This window comes from Myotis brandtii, unplaced genomic scaffold (genome assembly GCF_000412655.1).
Source record: "Myotis brandtii unplaced genomic scaffold, ASM41265v1 scaffold344, whole genome shotgun sequence".
Lineage (NCBI taxonomy): Eukaryota > Metazoa > Chordata > Mammalia > Chiroptera > Vespertilionidae > Myotis > Myotis brandtii.
In genome coordinates this window covers 9,117,690-9,126,574 of record NW_005363247.1, presented here as the reverse complement: position 1 = coordinate 9,126,574, position 8,885 = coordinate 9,117,690, and positions in this window count along the sequence as shown.

Genomic DNA, 8,885 nt, shown 5'->3' with positions numbered 1-8,885 from the left:
GAAATAGCTCTGATATATAGAATATATGTGTGTAATATTTAATCAACTTTAACTCTACCTTTATTAAGACTATATCTTGTGTGCAACCTCCACACTTACAGCAAGATAATATCCCAAGAAGGAATAAAACCCAAGCAAATGGCTATTTCATTGATAGGAACATAGTAGGTACTCAGAAAATATTCTTTGAATTGAATTAGGTTATATGAAAAAGCCAGTGTGCAAGGAAGTAGGTTTTGGCCACATACTATCTTATAACACAGAGAAGAGAGAAAGAAAAAATCATACTGAGATTTTAAAAAAGATATGATATGCTGCAAGACTTATATATACATAGCCATAATGTGAGTAAGTTCAGACCAGAAAAATGGGAATACATTGAAGAAAGTTTTGAGGAAAGATACAGCTGGTTATGCTGGTTTCAAAGAGGTTTTAAGAACTGAAACTGTGTCTACACGGTATCAAAAGTTTGATCAAATTTCCTATTGGTTATGCAGACCTGATTTATTTTTTCTATCAAATTGATTGATTAGTGCTATGTAGAGCTATGTATGTGTTTGTTTTTTCCTCTCAGAGAGTTGTCTGTCATCCAATCATATGCCTTATCATACACAGGTTAATAGTAATGATTTTTATGGTCAGGAAAGCTTTCTTTTTAATATAATCAACTTCTATAAAATCCAGAATAAAACAAAAACTTTCCAAATTTTTGTACTTCCCATTTCCCACTTGTAATTTTTTAATGTTTGTATTCCCTTAAGGATTGATGTCCCATGAGGGCAGGAAAGATATTAGTCTATTCACCATGGGATCCCAGGACCTGACACAACATTTGCATATAGTAGATGCTACTCATCTTTTGAATGAATGGGTAAATATGTGTAGCAAGCTTCTAAGTTCCCTTTACATGGTGCTACTTCATCTATCTGGTTTATTCTCTTTAGGCTCCCATCCCCACCTTTACTCTGCACTCTGGTCAAATAGATCTGCAGGTCAGCTCCATTCCATCCTTTTTTTTTTTTGACTTATTCTCTTTTTTTCCTTAATATGTTCCCATTTCTCAGCCTAATACTCACAGATAACTTTATTGGCTAACTGCTTTCCATATATTTTGTCATTCTCTAAAACAAATAAACAAAAGTATGAAGTAGGTACTATTATTATTAATAACACCACTATCAGGTGAGGAAAACAAGGCTTAGAAAGGTAAGCTTACTTCTCTGAGGCCCAGCTCCCCAACAGCCTCATTCAAACACCACTTCCTCCATAAAGCGTTCTTTTATTATGTTGATCTTCACCGACCTCACTTTTGTTCCAAAACACCTGTTACCGTTAAACTCAGTACCATGCTGTTCACCCTTACCCGCTCTATATATATTTCATGTGTATTAATTTGATCTCTGCCCTGAGGCCTTCAAGTTTCAAATAGGAACTGAGTGCTACTTCTTTTGTATATTCCAGTATCTATAGTAGTGTTGACCAAGAAACATGCCCTACTTAATGAATTGATAAGCAAGACAATAATTAAATTTGCAATACTTGGAGGCCCAAGGTGGCTGTGTGTTAGGAGGACGCTAAACTCACCCCTTTACCATGAGCAAAATCAAACACACATATATAGGTAGCAATTACTCCTGAGAGAGAACTGAGCACTGAATGACCAACTTCTGACAGAGAAAGAGACCTGGGAAGCTGGGGGATCCTGCCCGAGACTCCTGGGCTAGAGGAGCCGGCAGGCCACTGTTTGCGGCCCCCGGGGCGGGTGGGAACGCTACTCAGGCGCTTGGGCTTACCTGCCACATCACCTCAGCTGTTCGCAGCGACATGGACTAGAGCCTTTTGCCTCGGAACAGGGGGAGCAAGCAGGAGCCACGGCATCACCACACCCACCGAGAGCTGCGACGGTGGGCAGTCTCGTGCCCCAGGTACTATAAATGACTGCGTGGCCCCAGGTGCTTCCCTAAACTACCCAGCACATAGAGCAGTGGTTCTCAACCTTGGCTGCACATTAGAATCACCTGGGAATCTTTTTAAAATCCTGATTTCTGGGCCCCATCCTCCGGAAATTCTGTTTCTTTGTTACTCATGTTGTGGCCCCACCCCATAACAAAGAAACAGAATTTCCGGAGGAAATCAGGATTTTAAAAAGATTCCCAGGTGATTCTAATGTGCAGCCAAGGTTGAGAACCACTGACATGGAGCCTGCACAGAGGTCTCTTCGACAAGCGACCAAGACCACAACAAATCTGAGGGAGATTGTATAGAGAAGACTGTAGCCAGCCACCAGAGCGCCAGGGCTGCGGGAATTCTCTCGGATGGGAGGAACCAGTGAGCCCATTCTTTACCTCCCACTCCACCTCCATAGCGTGGGTGGGGGTTCTACCCAGGTGCGCTGGTCTGCCTGCGAGTTTTCTACGGAGTGCTCCTGGACGCACTGCCTGAGCTCATTTCGGCCTGCACAAAGGGAACAGAGGATCAACAGGGCACTATTACATGCACCTGGCCTCCCCACCTGGAGCCTCCCAGTTTGTAGGCCAGTGCCCTGGACACCTTGACAATGAAAAAAAAAAAAAAACTTTTCAAAATTTATGGAATGCAGCAAAAGCAGTTCTAAAAGGGAAGTTCATGCCTATATACAGACCTCTCTTAAGACACAAGAAAAATCTCCAATAAACACTCACTCTACACCTAAAGGAACTAGGAAAAGAAGAACAAATAAAATTCAAAGTAAACAGAAGGAAGGAAATATTTAAGATCAGAGTATAATAAATGAAATAGAAATTAAAAAGAAACAATAGAAAAAATTAATAAAACAAAAAACTGGTTCTTTGAAAAGATAAATAAAATACATATACCTTTAGCCAAACTCATTACAAAAAAAAAGAGAGAGCCCAAATAAATTGTGAATGAGAGGTTACAAACAACACCACAGAAATATAAATGATTATTAAATACAAATAATTATATGCTAACAAATTCAACAATCTAAAAGAAAAATGGATAAAGACTGAAACGAACCAGGAAGAAATTCAAACTGAACCAGGAAGAAATCCAAACTCTAAGCAGACCAATTACCATGACCAAGTGGGATTCATCCCAGGAAATCAAATATGGTTCAACATCTATAAATTAAACAATGAGACACATCACATTAACAAAATAAAGGATAAAAGCCATATGATTATTTCAATAGAAGCAGAACAAGCATCTTACAAAACTCCTTTTATGATAAAAACTTTCAACATAATAAAGGCCTCATAGGACAAACCCCCAACTAATATCATACTCAATGGTGAAAAGTTGAAAGCCTTCCTCTCAGACTTGGAACAAGACAGTGATGCCCACTACCACCACTTCTATTCAACATAGTATTGGAAATCCTTGCCATAGCAATCAGACAATAAATAAATAAATAGCACCCAAATTTGAAAACAAGAAGTAAAACTTTCATTATTTGCGGATGACATGATACATAGAAAACCCTAAGAACTCCACCAAAAAACTATTAGAACTAATAAATGACTTCAGCAAAGTTGCAGAATATAGAATCAATATATAGGAATCTGTTGTATTTCTATATACCAATAATGAACCATCAGAAGAAATTAAGAAAACAATCCCATTTATAATTGAATCAAAGAGTATAAAATATCTAGGCATAAATTTAACCAAAGAGGTGAAAGACCTGTACTCAGAAAACTATAAGACATTGAAAAAAGAAATTGAACAAGATACAAATAAATGGATGTATCTTGCTCATGGATTGGAAGGATTCATACTGTTAAAATAGTCTTACTACCTAAATTAATATACAGATTTAATGTGACCCATATAAAAATACCAAAAGCATTATTTTCAGAACTAGAACAACTAATCCAAAAATTATATAGAACCACAAAAGACCCTGAATAGCCAAAGAAATCATGAGAAAGAATAAAGTGGAGGTACCACACTTCCTGATATCAAAGTATACTACAAATCTACAATAATTAAAGTAGTATGATACTGGCCTTAAAACAGATATATAGGTCAACAGAGTAGAATAGAGAGCCCAGAAAGAAATACTGATTTATATTGTCAATTAATCTATGACAAAGGAGGCAAGGGAATACAATGAGGTAAAGACAGTCTCTTCAATAAGTGATATTGGCAAGACTGAACAGATACATACAAAAAGTAAATTTGGACCACTTTCTTTCACTATATACAAAAATAAACTCAAAATAGATTAAAGACTTAAATGTTAGACTTGAAACCATAAAACTCCTAGGTAAACACAGACAGTAAACTCTTAGACACTGTTCTTATTAATATCTTTTTTGATATATCTTTTGGAGCAAGGGAAACAAAAGAAAGAATAAGCAAATGGGACTATTTCAAACTAAAACATTTTTGCACAGCATGGAAACCATCAACAAACGAAAACACAATCTACTAAATTGAAGATATTTGCCAATGATACATCTGATAAGGGGTTAATATTAAGAACTCATACAATTTAACAACAATAACCCCTTCCTAATCCTATTAAAAATAGCAGAGGATCTGAATAGAAATTTCTCCCAAAGGGACATACAGATGGCCAACAGAAGATGCTCAACATCACTAATCATCAGGGGTATTCAAATTAAAACCACAATGAGATATCCCCTCATACTTGTCAGAATAGTTATCATCAATAAATCAACAAACAACAAGTGTTGGAGAGGATGTGGAGGAAAGGGCACCCTTGCACACTGTTGGTGGGATTGTAAATTAATGCAGCCACTAGGGAAAACAGTATGGAGGTTCCTCCAAAAATTAAAAATAAAACTGTCATATCACCCAGCATTCCCACTTTTGGGTATTTATCCAAAGAAAACAGAAACACTAATTTGAAAAGCTGTGCCCACCCCTGTGATCATTGCAGCATTACTACTAATAACCAAGATATGAAAACAACTTAGATGTTTATCAATAAATGAATGGATAAAGAAAATGTGGCATATGTATATAGAATGGAATATTATTCAGCAATAAAAAATGAAATTTTGCTATTTGCAACAACATGGATGGACCTAGAAGTATTTTTTTAAAATTTGTGCTATTTAGAGAAAGAAAGGCAGAGAGAGAGAGAGAGAGAGAGAGACTGACTTTGATTTGTTGTTGCATTTATTTATGCATTCATTGGCTGATTCTTGTATGTGCCCTGACTGGGGATCCAATGCACAACCTTGGAATATTGGGACCACACACTAAACAACCAAGCTACCCGATCAGGGCTCAAAGTATTATGTTAAGTGAAATAAGCCAGTCAGAGAAAGACAAATTCGATATGATCTTACTTATATGTGGAATCTAAAACAAAACAAAAATAAATAAATAAACAAACAAAATAAAACAGAAACATTCACTGATATAGAGAACAAGCTGATGGTTGCCAAAAGGCGGGGGGAATGGGAATAAAAAGACATGTATATTCAAATTTTTAAAAACTAACTAGGAAAAAATTGGAATATTTACCCAAGAATTCTTATTTAGAAATTGTCCTCAAGGATTCAGTTTGACAAAGGAAGGTCTTGCTTTTGACATTCTTTATGGAAAAAAAGAAAAAGAAAAAGAAAGTTTAGTTAACTTTCTGCCTCTCAGAACTCAGAAACTTAAAACCGTATCTTCAGATTTGGAATTGTTAGCAATAGTTTGGATAAAATAAGCTGCCTTTGCAAGATGAGGCTAAAACTGTTATTTCCAGTCATTAAAAATGTTTAGGAACAAAGGAATCATCTGACAACTTGTGACTGGTGCAATCAGAGAAACCGGAGACCGGAATGTTTATTTTTACACACTGGGAAGGAAGAAACCAGGATCAGCCCCCGAGTTTGACACCTCGGATGAGCTCAGTGGTTTTCATCATATCACATGAACATAATGCCTCTCTTGATGCCCCCGCAGAATTAGGCAGAGGCGCAGAAGAAAGCCGCAGGCCAGAGCTGTGAACATAAATGGGATCTAAGCCTTAATAACTGAATCTGACCATGTAAACAACTCAGAACAAGTGAAGAACTGCCAAACTTGTCCTGTGAGTTTCCCTCTAAGTTAAAAATAAACTGGAACAATTATGTATTCAGATTATGGAAGGGTAATGAAATTGAAGCTGATTTAAGTAAATGATTCCTGGTTCCCAAATACCTAAGACTTCGACAAAATTAAGTTTAGCTTGTGCAAAAGGAAAAACAAAATAAATGGAGTCCTTGGTTAGGTTTGATATTATTTAAATGTATTATAAAATATTCTACAATGTCAACTTAAATTATATATTCAAATTTAGACTAAATCTGGAGCAAACAAGTTATTACCTGAAGGCTCTTCTTTGGCCTGTGTAAAAAAAACCCCTCACAATCTAAGATCATTCTCCATGCAAAACTGTCCATTGTAACTGCTGATGCTTTAGGCTGAGGGCTCAAATAATTCACAAATAAGGTAATAGTATTATTTTAAAATAGTATTACCTAATTTGTATGTTTTTATTTCATTTTATTATTTATTATTTTGTTAATCCTCACCCAAGGATATTTTTTTCATTGATTTTCACAGAGAGTGGAAGGGAGGGAGGTGGGGGGTGGGGAGGAAGAAGAGAGAGAAAGAGAGAGAGAGAGAGAGAGAGAGAGAGAGAGAAGAAGAGAAAGAGAGATGTGAGAAAGAGACATCAATTGGTTACCTCCCACATATGCCCAGACTGGGGCTGGGGTTGGAACCTCCAACCCAAGTATGTGGCCTTGACTAGGAATCAAACCTGAGACCTTTTGATGCACGGCCAGTGCTCCCACCACTGAGCAAGACCAACCAAGGCTGCATATACATGTTTTTAATGGAAAAAAATATATATATATTTTTAAACATAAATTGACTTTAAAATAGATCTCACTAAAGATCACAGAGTTTGTGCTGAGGTCATAACAAATGGGAATTGCCAAACCAGACTGGATGCATGGTTACTGTGGACAGCTCTATCTTGCTAACAACACTCTGAAGATCATGACATGGGAGAATAGCACAAGGTGTTCTATTAGCAATTTATAGTCATTTGTTAATTTGCCAGAAATTTTTTTTGGTGGGGGATCATTATATTTTTGTCATTATTATCTGCAGTTTATCTCTATATATAAAAGCCCAGTGACCTAAATGGAGGAATGACCAGAATAATCAGAATGACCAGTGTCTATGATGCGCACTGCAGCAGCCAACCAGCCTGATCCAGGCCCTGATCAGGCCCCACCCCCCAACCAGCCCCCAACTGCCCGTGGCCCGAGGGGTGGGGCCAGCCAGCCAACTGCCTGTGGCCCTTCCTCTCCACAGGCCTGGCCCGATGGGCCCCCATCGAGGCAGGCCGGCCAGACCCCGCCTCTAGTAATTTATATAAGAAGTACAATACCTGTTATTCCCACCACCTTTTTGAATCACAAAATATCAGGGTGGGGGGTTTACTTGCCTTGAGGGACTTCTCTATAAGATCTTTTCTAGTCTTACCCCTACCTCTACCCTTCTGTCTCTTCCTTCTTTCTGTAACTCTGACCCACTGTTGAGATCCAGATAATTTTGCAGCCAAGGCTGCTTGTGTTTGGGAAATTTATCCATACCTCATAAATTTATAGCTCTCAATCTCAGCAACTCTCAGGCTACATGGTCTTCATATCTTCACAAGTTACTAGTTTAGTAGCATCTATGACTCTTGCTCCTTCTAGTTGTCCTTCTCAAATCTAGATCGTTTCAAGTATTTTTTCCTCTATAAAGTTATTGAAATGAACTGCTATCATGTAGTTCATCTCCCCTGGTAAGCAGAAGTCCACAGAGAGTTAGATGTGCAAGAGACTGATTGGGGAAATGCCTATGAAGGATAAAAGGGGAGAGGCAAGGAGTGCCTCAGACCATGATGTGGTCTGACACCTGTGAAGGCCAAAAGGGAAGGAAGCAGGATTTGGTAGGAAAAGCCTCACACTGCAGTGCAGTTGGGAAGAAGTCACATCATCAATGTATAGTCTCAGAGCAAAGCAGCACATTAAAGAAGTTCCCATGGGGTAGGAATGGTCTAACCCTAGCATCCCCACAGTGCTGGGATGACAGATGTCCCAGGGGAGCATGGGTAAGTGTGAATGCTTTGATGGATCCCAAATGGGGCTGGGGCCACTCACTGTACTTAGATAAAACCCAACTTAGTACAGTTTTCAAAACATTAATTCCATTTTTTTTTTCTATTTTATCCTTCAAACTCATTAGCTGTTTTAGAGTTATGGAAAGGTGTTAAAGATATGAATGTGGAAGTCCAACTCTTTCATCAAGGAGCTTTGAATCCACTGGGGGAACCAGCAAAAGGATAGATACGACATTACCATGGAACCAAGTGCTCTGTGCATTTATTGTAGGGAAGTGTATGTGTGGACCCCAAAACCACATTGAAAATAGTCAAAATTCATGGCAAGTCAGCCACAGTTTCATAAATAGGTTTTTATGACTCATTTAGTTTTGGTGACAGGATGCTAGATAAAAACAGAATTCTGATATTTTTCGCCAATTTTTTGACAGCCACCTGTTTTGCTTTTAATATTTTCTCCCTTCTCCCCATATAATTCCCCCTCTCTCATTATCTTCTATGTGTGTGTGTGTGTGTGTGTGTGTGTGTGTGAAGGTTTAATAAGATTATATATAAAGTGCTTAGTTCTTGATTAATGGTAAGTGCTCTGTGCTTAAGAATTAGTTTTCTATTGTGGCTATAATAACATACCACACACTTCAGTGACTTAAACCAACACCCATTTATTATCTCATAGCTCTGTATATCAGGGTCTGGATAAGCTCTACTGGGTTCTCTGCTGAAGGTCTGAAAAGGCTGAAATACTAGTAAAGGTGTT